Below are 27,759 nucleotides of genomic sequence, written 5' to 3'. Positions count from 1 at the left end.
AATGCTTCTGTCTAGTTTTTAGGTGAAGATATTTCCTTTTCCAGCATAGGCCTCAAAACGCTCCAAATATCCTCTTGGAGATTCTACAGAAAGAGTGTTTCATAACTGTTCTATCAAAAGGAAGGTTCAACTCTGTGAGTTGAATGAATGCATCGTGAAGAACTTTCTGAGAATGCTTCTCTGTAGTTTTTAGGTGAAGATATTCCATATCCCAGCACAGGCCTCGAAGTGCTCCAAATAACCACTTGCAGATTTTACCAAAAGAGTGTTTCAAAACTGCTCTTTCTACAGGTAAGTTCAAGTCCGTGAGTTGAATGCACTCAACACAAAGAAGTTTCTGAGAATGCTTCTGTTCAGTTTTTATGTGAAGATATTTCCTTTTCCAGCATAGGCCTCAAACGGCTCCAAATATCCACTTGCAGATTCTACAAAAAGAGTGTTTCCAAACTTCTCTATCAATTGGTAGGTTCAACTCTGTGAGTTGAATGAACTCATCACAAAGAAGTTTCTGAGAATCCTTCTCTCTAGTTTTTATGTGAAGATATTTCCTTTTCCAACATAGGCCTCAAGGTGCTCCACATAAACACTTGCAGATTCTACAAACGTAATGTTTCAAAACTGTTCTATCAAAAGAAACGTTCAAGTCTGTGAGTTGAATGCACTCATCGCACAGAAGTTTCTGAGAATGCTTCTGTCTAGTTTTTAGGTGAAGATATTTCCTTTTCCAGCATAGGCCTCAAAACGCTCCAAATATCCTCTTGCAGATTCCACAAAAAGAGTGTTTCAAAACTGTTCTATCAAAAGGAAGGTTCAACTCTGTGAGTTGAATGAATGCATCGTGAAGAACTTTCTGAGAATGCTTCTCTGTAGTTTTTAGGTGAAGATATTCCATATCCCAGCACAGGCCTCGAAGTGCTCCAAATAACCACTTGCAGATTTTACCAAAAGAGTGTTTCAAAACTGCTCTTTCTACAGGTAAGTTCAAGTCCGTGAGTTGAATGCACTCAACACAAAGAAGTTTCTGAGAATGCTTCTGTTCAGTTTTTATGTGAAGATATTTCCTTTTCCAGCATAGGCCTCAAACGGCTCCAAATATCCACTTGCAGATTCTACAAAAAGAGTGTTTCCAAACTTCTCTATCAATTGGTAGGTTCAACTCTGTGAGTTGAATGAACTCATCACAAAGAAGTTTCTGAGAATCCTTCTCTCTAGTTTTTATGTGAAGATATTTCCTTTTCCAACATAGGCCTCAAGGTGCTCCGAATAAACACTTGCAGATTCTACAAACGTAATGTTTCAAAACTGTTCTATCAAAAGAAACGTTCAAGTCTGTGAGTTCAATGCACTCATCGCACAGAAGTTTCTGAGAATGCTTCTGTCTAGTTTTTAGGTGAAGATATTTCCTTTTCCAGCATAGGCCTCAAAACGCTCCAAATATCCTCTTGCAGATTCCACAAAAAGAGTGTTTCAAAACTGTTCTATCAAAAGGAAGGTTCAACTCTGTGAGTTGAATGAATGCATCGTGAAGAACTTTCTGAGAATGCTTCTCTGTAGTTTTTAGGTGAAGATATTCCATATCCCAGCACAGGCCTCGAAGTGCTCCAAATAACCACTTGCAGATTTTACCAAAAGAGTGTTTCAAAACTGCTCTTTCTACAGGTAAGTTCAAGTCCGTGAGTTGAATGCACTCAACACAAAGAAGTTTCTGAGAATGCTTCTGTTCAGTTTTTATGTGAAGATATTTCCTTTTCCAGCATAGGCCTCAAACGGCTCCAAATATCCACTTGCAGATTCTACAAAAAGAGTGTTTCCAAACTTCTCTATCAATTGCTAGGTTCAACTCTGTGAGTTGAATGAACTCATCACAAAGAAGTTTCTGAGAATCCTTCTCTCTAGTTTTTATGTGAAGATATTTCCTTTTCCAACATAGGCCTCAAGGTGCTCCACATAAACACTTGCAGATTCTACAAACGTAATGTTTCAAAACTGTTCTATCAAAAGAAACGTTCAAGTCTGTGAGTTGAATGCACTCATCGCACAGAAGTTTCTGAGAATGCTTCTGTCTAGTTTTTAGGTAAAGATATTTCCTTTTCCAGCATAGGCCTCAAAACGCTCCAAATATCCTCTTGCAGATTCCACAAAAAGAGTGTTTCAAAACTGTTCTATCAAAAGGAAGGTTCAACTCTGTGAGTTGAATGAATGCATCGTGAAGAACTTTCTGAGAATGCTTCTCTGTAGTTTTTAGGTGAAGATATTCCATATCCCAGCACAGGCCTCGAAGTGCTCCAAATAACCACTTGCAGATTTTACCAAAAGAGTGTTTCAAAACTGCTCTTTCTACAGGTAAGTTCAAGTCCGTGAGTTGAATGCACTCAACACAAAGAAGTTTCTGAGAATGCTTCTGTTCAGTTTTTATGTGAAGATATTTCCTTTTCCAGCATAGGCCTCAAACGGCTCCAAATATCCACTTGCAGATTCTACAAAAAGAGTGTTTCCAAACTTCTCTATCAATTGGTAGGTTCAACTCTGTGAGTTGAATGAACTCATCACAAAGAAGTTTCTGAGAATCCTTCTCTCTAGTTTTTATGTGAAGATACTTCCTTTTCCAACATAGGCCTCAAGGTGCTCCGAATAAACACTTGCAGATTCTACAAACGTAATGTTTCAAAACTGTTCTATCAAAAGAAACGTTCAAGTCTGTGAGTTGAATGCACTCATCGCACAGAAGTTTCTGAGAATGCTTCTGTCTAGTTTTTAGGTGAAGATATTTCCTTTTCCAGCATAGGCCTCAAGACGCTCCAAATATCCTCTTGCAGATTCCACAAAAAGAGTGTTTCAAAACTGTTCTATCAAAAGGAAGGTTCAACTCTGTGAGTTGAATGAATGCATCATGAAGAACTTTCTGAGAATGCTTCTCTGTAGTTTTTAGGTGAAGATATTCCATATCCCAGCACAGGCCTCGAAGTGCTCCAAATAACCACTTGCAGATTTTACCAAAAGAGTGTTTCAAAACTGCTCTTTCTACAGGTAAGTTCAAGTCTGTGAGTTGAATGCACTCAACACAAAGAAGTTTCTGAGAATGCTTCTGTTCAGTTTTTATGTGAAGATATTTCCTTTTCCAGCATAGGCCTCAAACGGCTCCAAATATCCACTTGCAGATTCTACAAAAAGAGTGTTTCCAAACTTCTCTATCAATTGGTAGGTTCAACTCTGTGAGTTGAATGAACTCATCACAAAGAAGTTTCTGAGAATCCTTCTCTCTAGTTTTTATGTGAAGATATTTCCTTTTCCAACATAGGCCTCAAGGTGCTCCGAATAAACACTTGCAGATTCTACAAACGTAATGTTTCAAAACTGTTCTATCAAAAGAAACGTTCAAGTCTGTGAGTTGAATGCACTCATCGCACAGAAGTTTCTGAGAATGCTTCTGTCTAGTTTTTAGGTGAAGATATTTCCTTTTCCAGCATAGGCCTCAAAACGCTCCAAATATCCTCTTGCAGATTCCACAAAAAGAGTGTTTCATAACTGTTCTATCAAAAGGAAGGTTCAACTCTGTGAGTTGAATGAATGCATCGTGAAGAACTTTCTGAGAATGCTTCTCTGTAGTTTTTAGGTGAAGATATTCCGTATCCCAGCACAGGCCTCGAAGTGCTCCAAATAACCACTTGCAGATTTTACCAAAAGAGTGTTTCAAAACTGCTCTTTCTACAGGTAAGTTCAAGTCCGTGAGTTGAATGCACTCAACACAAAGAAGTTTCTGAGAATGCTTCTGTTCAGTTTTTATGTGAAGATATTTCCTTTTCCAGCATAGGCCTCAAACGGCTCCAAATATCCACTTGCAGATTCTACAAAAAGAGTGTTTCCAAACTTCTCTATCAATTGCTAGGTTCAACTCTGTGAGTTGAATGAACTCATCACAAAGAAGTTTCTGAGAATCCTTCTCTCTAGTTTTTATGTGAAGATATTTCCTTTTCCAACATAGGCCTCAAGGTGCTCCGAATAAACACTTGCAGATTCTACAAACGTAATGTTTCAAAACTGTTCTATCAAAAGAAACGTTCAAGTCTGTGAGTTGAATGCACTCATCGCACAGAAGTTTCTGAGAATGCTTCTGTCTAGTTTTTAGGTGAAGATATTTCCTTTTCCAGCATAGGCCTCAAAACGCTCCAAATATCCTCTTGCAGATTCCACAAAAAGAGTGTTTCAAAACTGTTCTATCAAAAGGAAGGTTCAACTCTGTGAGTTGAATGAATGCATCGTGAAGAACTTTCTGAGAATGCTTCTCTGTAGTTTTTAGGTGAAGATATTCCATATCCCAGCACAGGCCTCGAAGTGCTCCAAATAACCACTTGCAGATTTTACCAAAAGAGTGTTTCAAAACTGCTCTTTCTACAGGTAAGTTCAAGTCTGTGAGTTGAATGCACTCAACACAAAGAAGTTTCTGAGAATGCTTCTGTTCAGTTTTTATGTGAAGATATTTCCTTTTCCAGCATAGGCCTCAAACGGCTCCAAATATCCACTTGCAGATTCTACAAAAAGAGTGTTTCCAAACTTCTCTATCAATTGGTAGGTTCAACTCTGTGAGTTGAATGAACTCATCACAAAGAAGTTTCTGAGAATCCTTCTCTCTAGTTTTTATGTGAAGATATTTCCTTTTCCAACATAGGCCTCAAGGTGCTCCGAATAAACACTTGCAGATTCTACAAACGTAATGTTTCAAAACTGTTCTATCAAAAGAAACGTTCAAGTCTGTGAGTTGAATGCACTCATCGCACAGAAGTTTCTGAGAATGCTTCTGTCTAGTTTTTAGGTGAAGATATTTCCTTTTCCAGCATAGGCCACAAAACGCTCCAAATATCCTCTTGCAGATTCCACAAAAAGAGTGTTTCAAAACTGTTCTATCAAAAGGAAGGTTCAACTCTGTGAGTTGAATGAATGCATCGTGAAGAAATTTCTGAGAATGCTTCTCTGTAGTTTTTAGGTGAAGATATTCCATATCCCAGCACAGGCCTCGAAGTGCTCCAAATAACCACTTGCAGATTTCACCAAAAGAGTGTTTCAAAACTGCTCTTTCTACAGGTAAGTTCAAGTCCGTGAGTTGAATACACTCAACACAAAGAAGTTTCTGAGAATGCTTCTGTTCAGTTTTTATGTGAAGATATTTCCTTTTCCAGCATAGGCCTCAAAAGGCTCCAAATATCCACTTGCAGATTCTACAAAAAGAGTGTTTCCAAACTTCTCTATCAATTGCTAGGTTCAACTCTGTGAGTTGAATGAACTCATCACAAAGAAGTTTCTGAGAATCCTTCTCTCTAGTTTTTATGTGAAGATATTTCCTTTTCCAACATAGGCCTCAAGGTGCTCCGAATAAACACTTGCAGATTCTACAAACGTAATGTTTCAAAACTGTTCTATCAAAAGAAACGTTCAAGTCTGTGAGTTGAATGCACTCATCGCACAGAAGTTTCTGAGAAGGCTTCTGTCTAGTTTTTAGGTGAAGATATTTCCTTTTCCAGCATAGGCCTCAAAACGCTCCAAATATCCTCTTGCAGATTCCACAAAAAGAGTGTTTCAAAACTGTTCTATCAAAAGGAAGGTTCAACTCTGTGAGTTGAATGAATGCATCGTGAAGAACTTTCTGAGAATGCTTCTCTGTAGTTTTTAGGTGAAGATATTCCGTATCCCAGCACAGGCCTCGAAGTGCTCCAAATAACCACTTGCAGATTTTACCAAAAGAGTGTTTCAAAACTGCTCTTTCTACAGGTAAGTTCAAGTCTGTGAGTTGAATGCACTCAACACAAAGAAGTTTCTGAGAATGCTTCTGTTCAGTTTTTATGTGAAGATATTTCCTTTTCCAGCATAGGCCTCAAACGGCTCCAAATATCCACTTGCAGATTCTACAAAAAGAGTGTTTCCAAACTTCTCTATCAATTGCTAGGTTCAACTCTGTGAGTTGAATGAACTCATCACAAAGAAGTTTCTGAGAATCCTTCTCTCTAGTTTTTATGTGAAGATATTTCCTTTTCCAACATAGGCCTCAAGGTGCTCCGAATAAACACTTGCAGATTCTACAAACGTAATGTTTCAAAACTGTTCTATCAAAAGAAACGTTCAAGTCTGTGAGTTGAATGCACTCATCGCACAGAAGTTTCTGAGAATGCTTCTGTCTAGTTTTTAGGTGAAGATATTTCCTTTTCCAGCATAGGCCTCAAAACGCTCCAAATATCCTCTTGCAGATTCTACAGAAAGAGTGTTTCAAAACTGTTCTATCAAAACGAAGGTTCAACTCTGTGAGTTGAATGAATGCATCGTGAAGAACTTTCTGAGAATGCTTCTCTGTAGTTTTTAGGTGAAGATATTCCATATCCCAGCACAGGCCTCGAAGTGCTCCAAATAACCACTTGCAGATTTTACCAAAAGAGTGTTTCAAAACTGCTCTTTCTATAGGTAAGTTCAAGTCTGTGAGTTGAATGCACTCAACACAAAGAAGTTTCTGAAAATGCTTCTGTTCAGTTTTTATGTGAAGATATTTCCTTTTCCAGCATAGGCCTCAAACGGCTCCAAATATCCACTTGCAGATTCTACAAAAAGAGTGTTTCCAAACTTCTCTATCAATTGGTAGGTTCAACTCTGTGAGTTGAATGAACTCATCACAAAGAAGTTTCTGAGAATCCTTCTCTCTAGTTTTTATGTGAAGATATTTCCTTTTCCAACATAGGCCTCAAGGTGCTCCGAATAAACACTTGCAGATTCTACAAACGTAATGTTTCAAAACTGTTCTATCAAAAGAAACGTTCAAGTCTGTGAGTTGAATGCACTCATCACACAGAAGTTTCTGAGAATGCTTCTGTCTAGTTTTTAGGTGAAGATATTTCCTTTTCCAGCATAGGCCTCAAAACGCTCCAAATATCCTCTTGCAGATTCCACAAAAAGAGTGTTTCAAAACTGTTCTATCAAAAGGAAGGTTCAACTCTGTGAGTTGAATGAATGCATCGTGAAGAAATTTCTGAGAATGCTTCTCTGTAGTTTTTAGGTGAAGATATTCCATATCCCAGCACAGGCCTCGAAGTGCTCCAAATAACCACTTGCAGATTTCACCAAAAGAGTGTTTCAAAACTGCTCTTTCTACAGGTAAGTTCAAGTCCGTGAGTTGAATGCACTCAACACAAAGAAGTTTCTGAGAATGCTTCTGTTCAGTTTTTATGTGAAGATATTTCCTTTTCCAGCATAGGCCTCAAACGGCTCCAAATATCCACTTGCAGATTCTACAAAAAGAGTGTTTCCAAACTTCTCTATCAATTGGTAGGTTCAACTCTGTGAGTTGAATGAACTCATCACAAAGAAGTTTCTGAGAATCCTTCTCTCTAGTTTTTATGTGAAGATATTTCCTTTTCCAACATAGGCCTCAAGGTGCTCCACATAAACACTTGCAGATTCTACAAACGTAATGTTTCAAAACTGTTCTATCAAAAGAAACGTTCAAGTCTGTGAGTTGAATGCACTCATCGCACAGAAGTTTCTGAGAATGCTTCTGTCTAGTTTTTAGGTGAAGATATTTCCTTTTCCAGCATAGGCCTCAAAACGCTCCAAATATCCTCTTGCAGATTCCACAAAAAGAGTGTTTCAAAACTGTTCTATCAAAAGGAAGGTTCAACTCTGTGAGTTGAATGAATGCATCGTGAAGAACTTTCTGAGAATGCTTCTCTGTAGTTTTTAGGTGAAGATATTCCATATCCCAGCACAGGCCTCGAAGTGCTCCAAATAACCACTTGCAGATTTTACCAAAAGAGTGTTTCAAAACTGCTCTTTCTACAGGTAAGTTCAAGTCCGTGAGTTGAATGCACTCAACACAAAGAAGTTTCTGAGAATGCTTCTGTTCAGTTTTTATGTGAAGATATTTCCTTTTCCAGCATAGGCCTCAAACGGCTCCAAATATCCACTTGCAGATTCTACAAAAAGAGTGTTTCCAAACTTCTCTATCAATTGGTAGGTTCAACTCTGTGAGTTGAATGAACTCATCACAAAGAAGTTTCTGAGAATCCTTCTCTCTAGTTTTTATGTGAAGATATTTCCTTTTCCAACATAGGCCTCAAGGTGCTCCGAATAAACACTTGCAGATTCTACAAACGTAATGTTTCAAAACTGTTCTATCAAAAGAAACGTTCAAGTCTGTGAGTTCAATGCACTCATCGCACAGAAGTTTCTGAGAATGCTTCTGTCTAGTTTTTAGGTGAAGATATTTCCTTTTCCAGCATAGGCCTCAAAACGCTCCAAATATCCTCTTGCAGATTCCACAAAAAGAGTGTTTCAAAACTGTTCTATCAAAAGGAAGGTTCAACTCTGTGAGTTGAATGAATGCATCGTGAAGAACTTTCTGAGAATGCTTCTCTGTAGTTTTTAGGTGAAGATATTCCATATCCCAGCACAGGCCTCGAAGTGCTCCAAATAACCACTTGCAGATTTTACCAAAAGAGTGTTTCAAAACTGCTCTTTCTACAGGTAAGTTCAAGTCCGTGAGTTGAATGCACTCAACACAAAGAAGTTTCTGAGAATGCTTCTGTTCAGTTTTTATGTGAAGATATTTCCTTTTCCAGCATAGGCCTCAAACGGCTCCAAATATCCACTTGCAGATTCTACAAAAAGAGTGTTTCCAAACTTCTCTATCAATTGCTAGGTTCAACTCTGTGAGTTGAATGAACTCATCACAAAGAAGTTTCTGAGAATCCTTCTCTCTAGTTTTTATGTGAAGATATTTCCTTTTCCAACATAGGCCTCAAGGTGCTCCACATAAACACTTGCAGATTCTACAAACGTAATGTTTCAAAACTGTTCTATCAAAAGAAACGTTCAAGTCTGTGAGTTGAATGCACTCATCGCACAGAAGTTTCTGAGAATGCTTCTGTCTAGTTTTTAGGTAAAGATATTTCCTTTTCCAGCATAGGCCTCAAAACGCTCCAAATATCCTCTTGCAGATTCCACAAAAAGAGTGTTTCAAAACTGTTCTATCAAAAGGAAGGTTCAACTCTGTGAGTTGAATGAATGCATCGTGAAGAACTTTCTGAGAATGCTTCTCTGTAGTTTTTAGGTGAAGATATTCCATATCCCAGCACAGGCCTCGAAGTGCTCCAAATAACCACTTGCAGATTTTACCAAAAGAGTGTTTCAAAACTGCTCTTTCTACAGGTAAGTTCAAGTCCGTGAGTTGAATGCACTCAACACAAAGAAGTTTCTGAGAATGCTTCTGTTCAGTTTTTATGTGAAGATATTTCCTTTTCCAGCATAGGCCTCAAACGGCTCCAAATATCCACTTGCAGATTCTACAAAAAGAGTGTTTCCAAACTTCTCTATCAATTGGTAGGTTCAACTCTGTGAGTTGAATGAACTCATCACAAAGAAGTTTCTGAGAATCCTTCTCTCTAGTTTTTATGTGAAGATACTTCCTTTTCCAACATAGGCCTCAAGGTGCTCCGAATAAACACTTGCAGATTCTACAAACGTAATGTTTCAAAACTGTTCTATCAAAAGAAACGTTCAAGTCTGTGAGTTGAATGCACTCATCGCACAGAAGTTTCTGAGAATGCTTCTGTCTAGTTTTTAGGTGAAGATATTTCCTTTTCCAGCATAGGCCTCAAGACGCTCCAAATATCCTCTTGCAGATTCCACAAAAAGAGTGTTTCAAAACTGTTCTATCAAAAGGAAGGTTCAACTCTGTGAGTTGAATGAATGCATCATGAAGAACTTTCTGAGAATGCTTCTCTGTAGTTTTTAGGTGAAGATATTCCATATCCCAGCACAGGCCTCGAAGTGCTCCAAATAACCACTTGCAGATTTTACCAAAAGAGTGTTTCAAAACTGCTCTTTCTACAGGTAAGTTCAAGTCTGTGAGTTGAATGCACTCAACACAAAGAAGTTTCTGAGAATGCTTCTGTTCAGTTTTTATGTGAAGATATTTCCTTTTCCAGCATAGGCCTCAAACGGCTCCAAATATCCACTTGCAGATTCTACAAAAAGAGTGTTTCCAAACTTCTCTATCAATTGGTAGGTTCAACTCTGTGAGTTGAATGAACTCATCACAAAGAAGTTTCTGAGAATCCTTCTCTCTAGTTTTTATGTGAAGATATTTCCTTTTCCAACATAGGCCTCAAGGTGCTCCGAATAAACACTTGCAGATTCTACAAACGTAATGTTTCAAAACTGTTCTATCAAAAGAAACGTTCAAGTCTGTGAGTTGAATGCACTCATCGCACAGAAGTTTCTGAGAATGCTTCTGTCTAGTTTTTAGGTGAAGATATTTCCTTTTCCAGCATAGGCCTCAAAACGCTCCAAATATCCTCTTGCAGATTCCACAAAAAGAGTGTTTCATAACTGTTCTATCAAAAGGAAGGTTCAACTCTGTGAGTTGAATGAATGCATCGTGAAGAACTTTCTGAGAATGCTTCTCTGTAGTTTTTAGGTGAAGATATTCCGTATCCCAGCACAGGCCTCGAAGTGCTCCAAATAACCACTTGCAGATTTTACCAAAAGAGTGTTTCAAAACTGCTCTTTCTACAGGTAAGTTCAAGTCCGTGAGTTGAATGCACTCAACACAAAGAAGTTTCTGAGAATGCTTCTGTTCAGTTTTTATGTGAAGATATTTCCTTTTCCAGCATAGGCCTCAAACGGCTCCAAATATCCACTTGCAGATTCTACAAAAAGAGTGTTTCCAAACTTCTCTATCAATTGCTAGGTTCAACTCTGTGAGTTGAATGAACTCATCACAAAGAAGTTTCTGAGAATCCTTCTCTCTAGTTTTTATGTGAAGATATTTCCTTTTCCAACATAGGCCTCAAGGTGCTCCGAATAAACACTTGCAGATTCTACAAACGTAATGTTTCAAAACTGTTCTATCAAAAGAAACGTTCAAGTCTGTGAGTTGAATGCACTCATCGCACAGAAGTTTCTGAGAATGCTTCTGTCTAGTTTTTAGGTGAAGATATTTCCTTTTCCAGCATAGGCCTCAAAACGCTCCAAATATCCTCTTGCAGATTCCACAAAAAGAGTGTTTCAAAACTGTTCTATCAAAAGGAAGGTTCAACTCTGTGAGTTGAATGAATGCATCGTGAAGAACTTTCTGAGAATGCTTCTCTGTAGTTTTTAGGTGAAGATATTCCATATCCCAGCACAGGCCTCGAAGTGCTCCAAATAACCACTTGCAGATTTTACCAAAAGAGTGTTTCAAAACTGCTCTTTCTACAGGTAAGTTCAAGTCTGTGAGTTGAATGCACTCAACACAAAGAAGTTTCTGAGAATGCTTCTGTTCAGTTTTTATGTGAAGATATTTCCTTTTCCAGCATAGGCCTCAAACGGCTCCAAATATCCACTTGCAGATTCTACAAAAAGAGTGTTTCCAAACTTCTCTATCAATTGGTAGGTTCAACTCTGTGAGTTGAATGAACTCATCACAAAGAAGTTTCTGAGAATCCTTCTCTCTAGTTTTTATGTGAAGATATTTCCTTTTCCAACATAGGCCTCAAGGTGCTCCGAATAAACACTTGCAGATTCTACAAACGTAATGTTTCAAAACTGTTCTATCAAAAGAAACGTTCAAGTCTGTGAGTTGAATGCACTCATCGCACAGAAGTTTCTGAGAATGCTTCTGTCTAGTTTTTAGGTGAAGATATTTCCTTTTCCAGCATAGGCCACAAAACGCTCCAAATATCCTCTTGCAGATTCCACAAAAAGAGTGTTTCAAAACTGTTCTATCAAAAGGAAGGTTCAACTCTGTGAGTTGAATGAATGCATCGTGAAGAAATTTCTGAGAATGCTTCTCTGTAGTTTTTAGGTGAAGATATTCCATATCCCAGCACAGGCCTCGAAGTGCTCCAAATAACCACTTGCAGATTTCACCAAAAGAGTGTTTCAAAACTGCTCTTTCTACAGGTAAGTTCAAGTCCGTGAGTTGAATACACTCAACACAAAGAAGTTTCTGAGAATGCTTCTGTTCAGTTTTTATGTGAAGATATTTCCTTTTCCAGCATAGGCCTCAAAAGGCTCCAAATATCCACTTGCAGATTCTACAAAAAGAGTGTTTCCAAACTTCTCTATCAATTGCTAGGTTCAACTCTGTGAGTTGAATGAACTCATCACAAAGAAGTTTCTGAGAATCCTTCTCTCTAGTTTTTATGTGAAGATATTTCCTTTTCCAACATAGGCCTCAAGGTGCTCCGAATAAACACTTGCAGATTCTACAAACGTAATGTTTCAAAACTGTTCTATCAAAAGAAACGTTCAAGTCTGTGAGTTGAATGCACTCATCGCACAGAAGTTTCTGAGAAGGCTTCTGTCTAGTTTTTAGGTGAAGATATTTCCTTTTCCAGCATAGGCCTCAAAACGCTCCAAATATCCTCTTGCAGATTCCACAAAAAGAGTGTTTCAAAACTGTTCTATCAAAAGGAAGGTTCAACTCTGTGAGTTGAATGAATGCATCGTGAAGAACTTTCTGAGAATGCTTCTCTGTAGTTTTTAGGTGAAGATATTCCGTATCCCAGCACAGGCCTCGAAGTGCTCCAAATAACCACTTGCAGATTTTACCAAAAGAGTGTTTCAAAACTGCTCTTTCTACAGGTAAGTTCAAGTCTGTGAGTTGAATGCACTCAACACAAAGAAGTTTCTGAGAATGCTTCTGTTCAGTTTTTATGTGAAGATATTTCCTTTTCCAGCATAGGCCTCAAACGGCTCCAAATATCCACTTGCAGATTCTACAAAAAGAGTGTTTCCAAACTTCTCTATCAATTGCTAGGTTCAACTCTGTGAGTTGAATGAACTCATCACAAAGAAGTTTCTGAGAATCCTTCTCTCTAGTTTTTATGTGAAGATATTTCCTTTTCCAACATAGGCCTCAAGGTGCTCCGAATAAACACTTGCAGATTCTACAAACGTAATGTTTCAAAACTGTTCTATCAAAAGAAACGTTCAAGTCTGTGAGTTGAATGCACTCATCGCACAGAAGTTTCTGAGAATGCTTCTGTCTAGTTTTTAGGTGAAGATATTTCCTTTTCCAGCATAGGCCTCAAAACGCTCCAAATATCCTCTTGCAGATTCTACAGAAAGAGTGTTTCAAAACTGTTCTATCAAAACGAAGGTTCAACTCTGTGAGTTGAATGAATGCATCGTGAAGAACTTTCTGAGAATGCTTCTCTGTAGTTTTTAGGTGAAGATATTCCATATCCCAGCACAGGCCTCGAAGTGCTCCAAATAACCACTTGCAGATTTTACCAAAAGAGTGTTTCAAAACTGCTCTTTCTATAGGTAAGTTCAAGTCTGTGAGTTGAATGCACTCAACACAAAGAAGTTTCTGAAAATGCTTCTGTTCAGTTTTTATGTGAAGATATTTCCTTTTCCAGCATAGGCCTCAAACGGCTCCAAATATCCACTTGCAGATTCTACAAAAAGAGTGTTTCCAAACTTCTCTATCAATTGGTAGGTTCAACTCTGTGAGTTGAATGAACTCATCACAAAGAAGTTTCTGAGAATCCTTCTCTCTAGTTTTTATGTGAAGATATTTCCTTTTCCAACATAGGCCTCAAGGTGCTCCGAATAAACACTTGCAGATTCTACAAACGTAATGTTTCAAAACTGTTCTATCAAAAGAAACGTTCAAGTCTGTGAGTTGAATGCACTCATCACACAGAAGTTTCTGAGAATGCTTCTGTCTAGTTTTTAGGTGAAGATATTTCCTTTTCCAGCATAGGCCTCAAAACGCTCCAAATATCCTCTTGCAGATTCCACAAAAAGAGTGTTTCAAAACTGTTCTATCAAAAGGAAGGTTCAACTCTGTGAGTTGAATGAATGCATCGTGAAGAAATTTCTGAGAATGCTTCTCTGTAGTTTTTAGGTGAAGATATTCCATATCCCAGCACAGGCCTCGAAGTGCTCCAAATAACCACTTGCAGATTTCACCAAAAGAGTGTTTCAAAACTGCTCTTTCTACAGGTAAGTTCAAGTCCGTGAGTTGAATGCACTCAACACAAAGAAGTTTCTGAGAATGCTTCTGTTCAGTTTTTATGTGAAGATATTTCCTTTTCCAGCATAGGCCTCAAAAGGCTCCAAATATCCACTTGCAGATTCTACAAAAAGAGTGTTTCCAAACTTCTCTATCAATTGGTAGGTTCAACTCTGTGAGTTGAATGAACTCATCGCAAAGAAGTTTCTGAGAATCCTTCTCTCTAGTTTTTATGTGAAGATATTTCCTTTTCCAACATAGGCCTCAAGGTGCTCCGAATAAACACTTGCAGATTCTACAAACGTAATGTTTCAAAACTCTTCTATCAAAAGAAATGTTCAAGTCTGTGAGTTGAATGCACTCATCGCACAGAAGTTTCTGAGAATGCTTCTGTCTAGTTTTTAGGTGAAGATATTTCCTTTTCCAGCATAGGCCTCAAAACGCTCCAAATATCCTCTTGCAGATTCCACAGAAAGAGTGTTTCAAAACTGTTCTATCAAAAGGAAGGTTCAACTCTGTGAGTTGAATGAATGCATAGTGAAGAACTTTCTGAGAATGCTTCTCTGTAGTTTTTAGGTGAAGATATTCCATATCCCAGCACAGGCCTCGAAGTGCTCCAAATAACCACTTGCAGATTTTATCAAAAGAGTGTTTCAAAACTGCTCTTTCTACAGGTAAGTTCAAGTCCGTGAGTTGAATGCACTCAACACAAAGAAGTTTCTGAGAATGCTTCTGTTCAGTTTTTATGTGAAGATATTTCCTTTTCCAGCATAGGCCTCAAAAGGCTCCAAATATCCACTTGCAGATTCTACAAAAAGAGTGTTTCCAAACTTCTCTATCAATTGCTAGGTTCAACTCTGTGAGTTGAATGAACTCATCACAAAGAAGTTTCTGAGAATCCTTCTCTCTAGTTTTTATGTGAAGATATTTCCTTTTCCAACATAGGCCTCAAGGTGCTCCGAATAAACACTTGCAGATTCTACAAACGTAATGTTTCAAAACTGTTCTATCAAAAGAAACGTTCAAGTCTGTGAGTTGAATGCACTCATCGCACAGAAGTTTCTGAGAATGCTTCTGTCTAGTTTTTAGGTGAAGATATTTCCTTTTCCAGCATAGGCCTCAAAGCGCTCCAAATATCCTCTTGCAGATTCCACAAAAAGAGTGTTTCAAAACTGTTCTATCAAAAGGAAGGTTCAACTCTGTGAGTTGAATGAATGCATTGTGAAGAAATTTCTGAGAATGCTTCTCTGTAGTTTTTAGGTGAAGATATTCCATATCCCAGCACAGGCCTCGAAGTGCTCCAAATAACCACTTGCAGATTTTATCAAAAGAGTGTTTCAAAACTGCTCTTTCTACAGGTAAGTTCAAGTCTGTGAGTTGAATGCACTCAACACAAAGAAGTTTCTGAGAATGCTTCTGTTCAGTTTTTATGTGAAGATATTTCCTTTTCCAGCATAGGCCTCAAACGGCTCCAAATATCCACTTGCAGATTCTACAAAAAGAGTGTTTCCAAACTTCTCTATCAATTGGTAGGTTCAACTCTGTGAGTTGAATGAACTCATCACAAAGAAGTTTCTGAGAATCCTTCTCTCTAGTTTTTATGTGAAGATATTTCCTTTTCCAACATAGGCCTCAAGGTGCTCCGAATAAACACTTGCAGATTCTACAAACGTAATGTTTCAAAACTGTTCTATCAAAAGAAACGTTCAAGTCTGTGAGTTGAATGCACTCATCGCACAGAAGTTTCTGAGAACGCTTCTGTCTAGTTTTTAGGTGAAGATATTTCCTTTTCCAGCATAGGCCTCAAAACGCTCCAAATATCCTCTTGCAGATTCCACAGAAAGAGTGTTTCAAAACTGTTCTATCAAAAGGAAGGTTCAACTCTGTGAGTTGAATGAATGCATAGTGAAGAACTTTCTGAGAATGCTTCTCTGTAGTTTTTAGGTGAAGATATTCCATATCCCAGCACAGGCCTCGAAGTGCTCCAAATAACCACTTGCAGATTTTATCAAAAGAGTGTTTCAAAACTGCTCTTTCTACAGGTAAGTTCAAGTCCGTGAGTTGAATGCACTCAACACAAAGAAGTTTCTGAGAATGCTTCTGTTCAGTTTTTATGTGAAGATATTTCCTTTTCCAGCATAGGCCTCAAAAGGCTCCAAATATCCACTTGCAGATTCTACAAAAAGAGTGTTTCCAAACTTCTCTATCAATTGCTAGGTTCAACTCTGTGAGTTGAATGAACTCATCACAAAGAAGTTTCTGAGAATCCTTCTCTCTAGTTTTTATGTGAAGATATTTCCTTTTCCAACATAGGCCTCAAGGTGCTCCGAATAAACACTTGCAGATTCTACAAACGTAATGTTTCAAAACTGTTCTATCAAAAGAAACGTTCAAGTCTGTGAGTTGAATGCACTCATCGCACAGAAGTTTCTGAGAATGCTTCTGTCTAGTTTTTAGGTGAAGATATTTCCTTTTCCAGCATAGGCCTCAAAACCCTCCAAATATCCTCTTGCAGATTCCACAAAAAGAGTGTTTCAAAACTGTTCTATCAAAAGGAAGGTTCAACTCTGTGAGTTGAATGAATGCATCGTGAAGAAATTTCTGAGAATGCTTCTCTGTAGTTTTTAGGTGAAGATATTCCATATCCCAGCACAGGCCTCGAAGTGCTCCAAATAACCACTTGCAGATTTTATCAAAAGAGTGTTTCAAAACTGCTCTTTCTACAGGTAAGTTCAAGTCTGTGAGTTGAATGCACTCAACACAAAGAAGTTTCTGAGAATGCTTCTGTTCAGTTTTTATGTGAAGATATTTCCTTTTCCAGCATAGGCCTCAAACGGCTCCAAATATCCACTTGCAGATTCTACAAAAAGAGTGTTTCCAAACTTCTCTATCAATTGGTAGGTTCAACTCTGTGAGTTGAATGAACTCATCACAAAGAAGTTTCTGAGAATCCTTCTCTCTAGTTTTTATGTGAAGATATTTCCTTTTCCAACATAGGCCTCAAGGTGCTCCGAATAAACACTTGCAGATTCTACAAACGTAATGTTTCAAAACTGTTCTATCAAAAGAAACGTTCAAGTCTGTGAGTTGAATGCACTCATCGCACAGAAGTTTCTGAGAACGCTTCTGTCTAGTTTTTAGGTGAAGATATTTCCTTTTCCAGCATAGGCCTCAAAACGCTCCAAATATCCTCTTGCAGATTCCACAAAAAGAGTGTTTCAAAACTGTTCTATCAAAAGGAAGGTTCAACTCTGTGAGTTGAATGAATGCATCATGAAGAACTTTCTGAGAATGCTTCTCTGTAGTTTTTAGGTGAAGATATTCCATATCCCAGCACAGGCCTCGAAGTGCTCCAAATAACCACTTGCAGATTTTACCAAAAGAGTGTTTCAAAACTGCTCTTTCTACAGGTAAGTTCAAGTCCGTGAGTTGAATGCACTCAACACAAAGAAGTTTCTGAGAATGCTTCTGTTCAGTTTTTATGTGAAGATATTTCCTTTTCCAGCATAGGCCTCAAACGGCTCCAAATATCCACTTGCAGATTCTACAAAAAGAGTGTTTCCAAACTTCTCTATCAATTGGTAGGTTCAACTCTGTGAGTTGAATGAACTCATCACAAAGAAGTTTCTGAGAATCCTTCTCTCTAGTTTTTATGTGAAGATATTTCCTTTTCCAACATAGGCCTCAAGGTGCTCCGAATAAACACTTGCAGATTCTACAAACGTAATGTTTCAAAACTGTTCTATCAAAAGAAACGTTCAACTCTGTGAGTTGAATGCACTCATCGCACAGAAGTTTCTGAGAATGCTTGTCTAGTTTTTAGGTGAAGATATTTCCTTTTCCAGCATAGGTCTCAAAACGCTCCAAATATCCTCTTGCAGATTCTACAGAAAGAGTGTTTCAAAACTGTTCTATCAAAAGGAAGGTTCAACTCTGTGAGTTGAATGAATGCATCGTGAAGAACTTTCTGAGAATGCTTCTCTGTAGTTTTTAGGTGAAGATATTCCATATCCCAGCACAGGCCTCGAAGTGCTCCAAATAAACACTTGCAGATTTTACCAAAAGAGTGTTTCAAAACTGCTCTTTCTACAGGTAAGTTCAAGTCCGTGAGTTGAATGCACTCAACACAAAGAAGTTTCTGAGAATGCTTCTGTTGAGTTTTTATGTGAAGATATTTCCTTTTCCAGCATAGGCCTCAAAAGGCTCCAAATATCCACTTGCAGATTCTACAAAAAGAGTGTTTCCAAACTTCTCTATCAATTGGTAGGTTCAACTCTGTGAGTTGAATGAACTCATCACAAAGAAGTTTCTGAGAATCCTTCTCTCTAATTTTTATGTGAAGATATTTCCTTTTCCAACATAGGCCTCAAGGTGCTCCGAATAAACACTTGCAGATTCTACAAACGTAATGTTTCAAAACTGTTCTATCAAAAGAAACGTTCAAGTCTGTGAGTTGAATGCACTCATCGCACAGAAGTTTCTGAGAATGCTTCTGTCTAGTTTTTAGGTGAAGATATTTCCTTTTCCAGCATAGGCCTCAAAACGCTCCAAATATCCTCTTGCAGATTCCACAAAAAGAGTGTTTCAAAACTGTTCTATCAAAAGGAAGGTTCAACTCTGTGAGTTGAATGAATGCATCGTGAAGAACTTTCTGAGAATGCTTCTCTGTAGTTTTTAGGTGAAGATATTCCATATCCCAGCACAGGCCTCGAAGTGCTCCAAATAACCACTTGCAGATTTTACCAAAACAGTGTTTCAAAACTGCTCTTTCTACAGGTAAGTTCAAGTCCGTGAGTTGAATGCACTCAACACAAAGAAGTTTCTGAGAATGCTTCTGTTCAGTTTTTATGTGAAGATATTTCCTTTTCCAGCATAGGCCTCAAACGGCTCCAAATATCCACTTGCAGATTCTACAAAAAGAGTGTTTCCAAACTTCTCTATCAATTGGTAGGTTCAACTCTGTGAGTTGAATGAACTCATCACAAAGAAGTTTCTGAGAATCCTTCTCTCTAGTTTTTATGTGAAGATATTTCCTTTTCCAACATAGGCCTCAAGGTGCTCCGAATAAACACTTGCAGATTCTACAAACGTAATGTTTCAAAACTGTTCTATCAAAAGAAACGTTCAAGTCTGTGAGTTGAATGCACTCATCGCACAGAAGTTTCTGAGAATGCTTCTGTCTAGTTTTTAGGTGAAGATATTTCCTTTTCCAGCATAGGCCTCAAAACGCTCCAAATATCCTCTTGCAGATTCCACAAAAAGAGTGTTTCAAAACTGTTCTATCAAAAGGAAGGTTCAACTCTGTGAGTTGAATGAATGCATCGTGAAGAACTTTCTGAGAATGCTTCTCTGTAGTTTTTAGGTGAAGATATTCCATATCCCAGCACAGGCCTCGAAGGGCTCCAAATAACCACTTGCAGATTTTACCAAAAGAGTGTTTCAAAACTGCTCTTTCTACAGGTAAGTTCAAGTCCGTGAGTTGAATGCACTCAACACAAAGAAGTTTCTGAGAATGCTTCTGTTCAGTTTTTATGTGAAGATATTTCCTTTTCCAGCATAGGCCTCAAAAGGCTCCAAATATCCACTTGCAGATTCTACAAAAAGAGTGTTTCCAAACTTCTCTATCAATTGGTAGGTTCAACTCTGTGAGTTGAATGAACTCATCACAAAGAAGTTTCTGAGAATCCTTCTCTCTAGTTTTTATGTGAAGATATTTCCTTTTCCAACATAGGCCTCATGGTGCTCAGAATAAACACTTGCAGATTCTACAAACGTAATGTTTCAAAACTCTTCTATCAAAAGAAACGTTCAAGTCTGTGAGTTGAATGCACTCATCGCACAGAAGTTTCTGAGAATGCTTCTGTCTAGTTTTTAGGTGAAGATATTTCCTTTTCCAGCATAGGCCTCAAAACGCTCCAAATATCCTCTTGCAGATTCCACAGAAAGAGTGTTTCAAAACTGTTCTATCAAAAGGAAGGTTCAACTCTGTGAGTTGAATGAATGCATAGTGAAGAACTTTCTGAGAATGCTTCTCTGTAGTTTTTAGGTGAAGATATTCCATATCCCAGCACAGGCCTCGAAGTGCTCCAAATAACCACTTGCAGATTTTACCAAAAGAGTGTTTCAAAACTGCTCTTTCTACAGGTAAGTTCAAGTCCGTGAGTTGAATGCACTCAACACAAAGAAGTTTCTGAGAATGCTTCTGTTCAGTTTTTATGTGAAGATATTTCCTTTTCCAGCATAGGCCTCAAAAGGCTCCAAATATCCACTTGCAGATTCTACAAAAAGAGTGTTTCCAAACTTCTCTATCAATTGCTAGGTTCAACTCTGTGAGTTGAATGAACTCATCACAAAGAAGTTTCTGAGAATCCTTCTCTCTAGTTTTTATGTGAAGATATTTCCTTTTCCAACATAGGCCTCAAGGTGCTCCGAATAAACACTTGCAGATTCTACAAACGTAATGTTTCAAAACTGTTCTATCAAAAGAAACGTTCAAGTCTGTGAGTTGAATGCACTCATCGCACAGAAGTTTCTGAGAATGCTTGTCTAGTTTTTAGGTGAAGATATTTCCTTTTCCAGCATAGGCCTCAAAACGCTCCAAATATCCTCTTGCAGATTCTACAGAAAGAGTGTTTCAAAACTGTTCTATCAAAAGGAAGGTTCAACTCTGTGAGTTGAATGAATGCATCGTGAAGAACTTTCTGAGAATGCTTCTCTGTAGTTTTTAGGTGAAGATATTCCATATCCCAGCACAGGCCTCGAAGTGCTCCAAATAACCACTTGCAGATTTTACCAAAAGAGTGTTTCAAAACTGCTCTTTCTACAGGTAAGTTCAAGTCCGTGAGTTGAATGCACTCAACACAAAGAAGTTTCTGAGAATGCTTCTGTTCAGTTTTTATGTGAAGATATTTCCTTTTCCAGCATAGGCCTCAAAAGGCTCCAAATATCCACTTGCAGATTCTACAAAAAGAGTGTTTCCAAACTTCTCTATCAATTGGTAGGTTCAACTCTGTGAGTTGAATGAACTCATCACAAAGAAGTTTCTGAGAATCCTTCTCTCTAGTTTTTATGTGAAGATATTTCCTTTTCCAACATAGGCCTCAAGGTGCTCCGAATAAACACTTGCAGATTCTACAAACGTAATGTTTCAAAACTGTTCTATCAAAAGAAACGTTCAAGTCTGTGAGTTGAATGCACTCATCGCACAGAAGTTTCTGAGAACGCTTCTGTCTAGTTTTTAGGTGAAGATATTTCCTTTTCCAGCATAGGCCTCAAAACGCTCCAAATATCCTCTTGCAGATTCCACAAAAAGAGTGTTTCAAAACTGTTCTATCAAAAGGAAGGTTCAACTCTGTGAGTTGAATGAATGCATCGTGAAGAACTTTCTGAGAATGCTTCTCTGTAGTTTTTAGGTGAAGATATTCCATATCCCAGCACAGGCCTCGAAGTGCTCCAAATAACCACTTGCAGATTTTACCAAAAGAGTGTTTCAAAACTGCTCTTTCTACAGGTAAGTTCAAGTCCGTGAGTTGAATGCACTCAACACAAAGAAGTTTCTGAGAATGCTTCTGTTCAGTTTTTATGTGAAGATATTTCCTTTTCCAGCATAGGCCTCAAACGGCTCCAAATATCCACTTGCAGATTCTACAAAAAGAGTGTTTCCAAACTTCTCTATCAATTGGTAGGTTCAACTCTGTGAGTTGAATGAACTCATCACAAAGAAGTTTCTGAGAATCCTTCTCTCTAGTTTTTATGTGAAGATATTTCCTTTTCCAACATAGGCCTCAAGGTGCTCCGAATAAACACTTGCAGATTCTACAAACGTAATGTTTCAAAACTGTTCTATCAAAAGAAACGTTCAAGTCTGTGAGTTGAATGCACTCATCGCACAGAAGTTTCTGAGAATGCTTGTCTAGTTTTTAGGTGAAGATATTTCCTTTTCCAGCATAGGCCTCAAAACGCTCCAAATATCCTCTTGCAGATTCTACAGAAAGAGTGTTTCAAAACTGTTCTATTAAAAGGAAGGTTCAACTCTGTGAGTTGAATGAATGCATCGTGAAGAACTTTCTGAGAATGCTTCTCTGTAGTTTTTAGGTGAAGATATTCCATATCCCAGCACAGGCCTCGAAGTGCTCCAAATAACCACTTGCAGATTTTACCAAAAGAGTGTTTCAAAACTGCTCTTTCTATAGGTAAGTTCAAGTCCGTGAGTTGAATGCACTCAACACAAAGAAGTTTCTGAGAATGCTTCTGTTCAGTTTTTATGTGAAGATATTTCCTTTTCCAGCATAGGCCTCAAAAGGCTCCAAATATCCACTTGCAGATTCTACAAAAAGAGTGTTTCCAAACTTCTCTATCAATTGGTAGGTTCAACTCTGTGAGTTGAATGAACTCATCACAAAGAAGTTTCTGAGAATCCTTCTCTCTAGTTTTTATGTGAAGATATTTCCTTTTCCAACATAGGCCTCAAGGTGCTCCGAATAAACACTTGCAGATTCTACAAACGTAATGTTTCAAAACTGTTCTATCAAAAGAAACGTTCAAGTCTGTGAGTTGAATGCACTCATCCCACAGAAGTTTCTGAGAATGCTTCTGTCTAGTTTTTAGGTGAAGATATTTCCTTTTCCAGCATAGGCCTCAAAACGCTCCAAATATCCTCTTGCAGATTCCACACAAAGAGTGTTTCAAAACTGTTCTATCAAAAGGAAGGTTCAACTCTGTGAGTTGAATGAATGCATCGTGAAGAACTTTCTGAGAATGCTTCTCTGTAGTTTTTAGGTGAAGATATTCCATATCCCAGCACAGGCCTCGAAGTGCTCCAAATAACCACTTGCAGATTTTACCAAAAGAGTGTTTCAAAACTGCTCTTTCTACAGGTAAGTTCAAGTCTGTGAGTTGAATGCACTCAACACAAAGAAGTTTCTGAGAATGCTTCTGTTCAGTTTTTATGTGAAGATATTTCCTTTTCCAGCATAGGCCTCAAACGGCTCCAAATATCCACTTGCAGATTCTACAAAAAGAGTGTTTCCAAACTTCTCTATCAATTGCTAGGTTCAACTCTGTGAGTTGAATGAACTCATCACAAAGAAGTTTCTGAGAATCCTTCTCTCTAGTTTTTATGTGAAGATATTTCCTTTTCCAACATAGGCCTCAAGGTGCTCCGAATAAACACTTGCAGATTCTACAAACGTAATGTTTCAAAACTGTTCTATCAAAAGAAACGTTCAAGTCTGTGAGTTGAATGCACTCATCGCACAGAAGTTTCTGAGAATGCTTCTGTCTAGTTTTTAGGTGAAGATATTTCCTTTTCCAGCATAGGCCTCAAAACGCTCCAAATATCCTCTTGCAGATTCCACAAAAAGAGTGTTTCATAACTGTTCTATCAAAAGGAAGGTTCAACTCTGTGAGTTGAATGAATGCATCGTGAAGAACTTTCTGAGAATGCTTCTCTGTAGTTTTTAGGTGAAGATATTCCGTATCCCAGCACAGGCCTCGAAGTGCTCCAAATAACCACTTGCAGATTTTACCAAAAGAGTGTTTCAAAACTGCTCTTTCTACAGGTAAGTTCAAGTCCGTGAGTTGAATGCACTCAACACAAAGAAGTTTCTGAGAATGCTTCTGTTCAGTTTTTATGTGAAGATACTTCCTTTTCCAGCATAGGCCTCAAAAGGCTCCAAATATCCACTTGCAGATTCTACAAAAAGAGTGTTTCCAAACTTCTCTATCAATTGCTAGGTTCAACTCTGTGAGTTGAATGAACTCATCACAAAGAAGTTTCTGAGAATCCTTCTCTCTAGTTTTTATGTGAAGATATTTCCTTTTCCAACATAGGCCTCAAGGTGCTCCGAATAAACACTTGCAGATTCTACAAACGTAATGTTTCAAAACTGTTCTATCAAAAGAAACGTTCAAGTCTGTGAGTTGAATGCACACATCGCACAGAAGTTTCTGAGAATGCTTCTGTCTAGTTTTTAGGTGAAGATATTTCCTTTTCCAGCATAGGCCTCAAAACGCTCCAAATATCCTCTTGCAGATTCCACAGAAAGAGTGTTTCAAAACTGTTCTATCAAAAGGAAGGTTCAACTCTGTGAGTTGAATGAATGCATCGTGAAGAACTTTCTGAGAATGCTTCTCTGTAGTTTTTAGGTGAAGATATTCCATATCCCAGCACAGGCTTCGAAGTGCTGCAAATAACCACTTGCAGATTTTACCAAAAGAGTGTTTCAAAACTGCTCTTTCTACAGGTAAGTTCAAGTCCGTGAGTTGAATGCACTCAACACAAAGAAGTTTCTGAGAATGCTTCTGTTCAGTTTTTATGTGAAGATATTTCCTTTTCCAGCATAGGCCTCAAAAGGCTCCAAATATCCACTTGCAGATTCTACAAAAAGAGTGTTTCCAAACTTCTCTATCAATTGCTAGGTTCAACTCTGTGAGTTGAATGAACTCATCACAAAGAAGTTTCTGAGAATCCTTCTCTCTAGTTTTTATGTGAAGATATTTCCTTTTCCAACATAGGCCTCAAGGTGCTCCGAATAAACACTTGCAGATTCTACAAACGTAATGTTTCAAAACTGTTCTATCAAAAGAAACGTTCAAGTCTGTGAGTTGAATGCACTCATCGCACAGAAGTTTCTGAGAATGCTTCTGTCTAGTTTTTAGGTGAAGATATTTCCTTTTCCAGCATAGGCCTCAAAACGCTCCAAATATCCTCTTGCAGATTCCACAGAAAGAGTGTTTCAAAACTGTTCTATCAAAAGGAAGGTTCAACTCTGTGAGTTGAATGAATGCATCGTGAAGAACTTTCTGAGAATGCTTCTCTGTAGTTTTTAGGTGAAGATATTCCATATCCCAGCACAGGCCTCGAAGTGCTCCAAATAACCACTTGCAGATTTTACCAAAAGAGTGTTTCAAAACTGCTCTTTCTACAGGTAAGTTCAAGTCCGTGAGTTGAATGCACTCAACACAAAGAAGTTTCTGAGAATGCTTCTGTTCAGTTTTTATGTGAAGATATTTCCTTTTCCAGCATAGGCCTCAAACGGCTCCAAATATCCACTTGCAGATTCTACAAAAAGAGTGTTTCCAAACTTCTCTATCAATTGGTAGGTTCAACTCTGTGAGTTGAATGAACTCATCACAAAGAAGTTTCTGAGAATCCTTCTCTCTAGTTTTTATGTGAAGATATTTCCTTTTCCAACATAGGCCTCAAGGTGCTCCGAATAAACACTTGCAGATTCTACAAACGTAATGTTTCAAAACTGTTCTATCAAAAGAAACGTTCAAGTCTGTGAGTTGAATGCACTCATCGCACAGAAGTTTCTGAGAATGCTTCTGTCTAGTTTTTAGGTGAAGATATTTCCTTTTCCAGCATAGGCCTCAAAACGCTCCAAATATCCTCTTGGAGATTCTACAGAAAGAGTGTTTCATAACTGTTCTATCAAAAGGAAGGTTCAACACTGTGAGTTGAATGAATGCATCGTGAAGAACTTTCTGAGAATGCTTCTCTGTAGTTTTTAGGTGAAGATATTCCATATCCCAGCACAGGCCTCGAAGTGCTCCAAATAACCACTTGCAGATTTTACCAAAAGAGTGTTTCAAAACTGCTCTTTCTACAGGTAAGTTCAAGTCCGTGAGTTGAATGCACTCAACACAAAGAAGTTTCTGAGAATGCTTCTGTTCAGTTTTTATGTGAAGATATTTCCTTTTCCAGCATAGGCCTCAAACGGCTCCAAATATCCACTTGCAGATTCTACAAAAAGAGTGTTTCCAAACTTCTCTATCAATTGGTAGGTTCAACTCTGTGAGTTGAATGAACTCATCACAAAGAAGTTTCTGAGAATCCTTCTCTCTAGTTTTTATGTGAAGATATTTCCTTTTCCAACATAGGCCTCAAGGTGCTCCACATAAACACTTGCAGATTCTACAAACGTAATGTTTCAAAACTGTTCTATCAAAAGAAACGTTCAAGTCTGTGAGTTGAATGCACTCATCGCACAGAAGTTTCTGAGAATGCTTCTGTCTAGTTTTTAGGTGAAGATATTTCCTTTTCCAGCATAGGCCTCAAAACGCTCCAAATATCCTCTTGCAGATTCCACAAAAAGAGTGTTTCAAAACTGTTCTATCAAAAGGAAGGTTCAACTCTGTGAGTTGAATGAATGCATCGTGAAGAACTTTCTGAGAATGCTTCTCTGTAGTTTTTAGGTGAAGATATTCCATATCCCAGCACAGGCCTCGAAGTGCTCCAAATAACCACTTGCAGATTTTACCAAAAGAGTGTTTCAAAACTGCTCTTTCTACAGGTAAGTTCAAGTCCGTGAGTTGAATGCACTCAACACAAAGAAGTTTCTGAGAATGCTTCTGTTCAGTTTTTATGTGAAGATATTTCCTTTTCCAGCATAGGCCTCAAACGGCTCCAAATATCCACTTGCAGATTCTACAAAAAGAGTGTTTCCAAACTTCTCTATCAATTGGTAGGTTCAACTCTGTGAGTTGAATGAACTCATCACAAAGAAGTTTCTGAGAATCCTTCTCTCTAGTTTTTATGTGAAGATATTTCCTTTTCCAACATAGGCCTCAAGGTGCTCCGAATAAACACTTGCAGATTCTACAAACGTAATGTTTCAAAACTGTTCTATCAAAAGAAACGTTCAAGTCTGTGAGTTCAATGCACTCATCGCACAGAAGTTTCTGAGAATGCTTCTGTCTAGTTTTTAGGTGAAGATATTTCCTTTTCCAGCATAGGCCTCAAAACGCTCCAAATATCCTCTTGCAGATTCCACAAAAAGAGTGTTTCAAAACTGTTCTATCAAAAGGAAGGTTCAACTCTGTGAGTTGAATGAATGCATCGTGAAGAACTTTCTGAGAATGCTTCTCTGTAGTTTTTAGGTGAAGATATTCCATATCCCAGCACAGGCCTCGAAGTGCTCCAAATAACCACTTGCAGATTTTACCAAAAGAGTGTTTCAAAACTGCTCTTTCTACAGGTAAGTTCAAGTCCGTGAGTTGAATGCACTCAACACAAAGAAGTTTCTGAGAATGCTTCTGTTCAGTTTTTATGTGAAGATATTTCCTTTTCCAGCATAGGCCTCAAACGGCTCCAAATATCCACTTGCAGATTCTACAAAAAGAGTGTTTCCAAACTTCTCTATCAATTGGTAGGTTCAACTCTGTGAGTTGAATGAACTCATCACAAAGAAGTTTCTGAGAATCCTTCTCTCTAGTTTTTATGTGAAGATATTTCCTTTTCCAACATAGGCCTCAAGGTGCTCCACATAAACACTTGCAGATTCTACAAACGTAATGTTTCAAAACTGTTCTATCAAAAGAAACGTTCAAGTCTGTGAGTTGAATGCACTCATCGCACAGAAGTTTCTGAGAATGCTTCTGTCTAGTTTTTAGGTAAAGATATTTCCTTTTCCAGCATAGGCCTCAAAACGCTCCAAATATCCTCTTGCAGATTCCACAAAAAGAGTGTTTCAAAACTGTTCTATCAAAAGGAAGGTTCAACTCTGTGAGTTGAATGAATGCATCGTGAAGAACTTTCTGAGAATGCTTCTCTGTAGTTTTTAGGTGAAGATATTCCATATCCCAGCACAGGCCTCGAAGTGCTCCAAATAACCACTTGCAGATTTTACCAAAAGAGTGTTTCAAAACTGCTCTTTCTACAGGTAAGTTCAAGTCCGTGAGTTGAATGCACTCAACACAAAGAAGTTTCTGAGAATGCTTCTGTTCAGTTTTTATGTGAAGATATTTCCTTTTCCAGCATAGGCCTCAAACGGCTC

This window comes from Pongo pygmaeus, chromosome 11, assembly GCF_028885625.2.
Source record: "Pongo pygmaeus isolate AG05252 chromosome 11, NHGRI_mPonPyg2-v2.0_pri, whole genome shotgun sequence".
Lineage (NCBI taxonomy): Eukaryota > Metazoa > Chordata > Mammalia > Primates > Hominidae > Pongo > Pongo pygmaeus.
Note: the sequence above shows the minus strand (reverse complement) of the source record.